The following is a 257-nucleotide window of genomic DNA, read 5'->3' on the forward strand; positions in this document are numbered from 1 at the left end:
CGGTGGGTGGTCAAGCGGATGGTGGTTTGGGTGGCTTCTAGGGTCTTCAATAAAGCGCATCGCTGGTTCCGTCTGAGCCACCTCCTGCCTCAGCCCAACGCGCTGCCTCTCCCCAGCCTTCCCCAGGAAGGCTCTCCTGCCCCCAAAACACAGCCAAGCCCCAGGCTTGGGGAAGCCCAGACTGGACCTTGGGAGCACCAGGCAGCAGGCACCTCTCTCTGCAAGCCAGAACATGCCCCAGCCCACCTTGCACGCCC

Source organism: Merops nubicus, unplaced genomic scaffold (assembly GCF_000691845.1).
Source record: "Merops nubicus isolate BGI_N331 unplaced genomic scaffold, ASM69184v1 scaffold46169, whole genome shotgun sequence".
Taxonomy (NCBI): domain Eukaryota; kingdom Metazoa; phylum Chordata; class Aves; order Coraciiformes; family Meropidae; genus Merops; species Merops nubicus.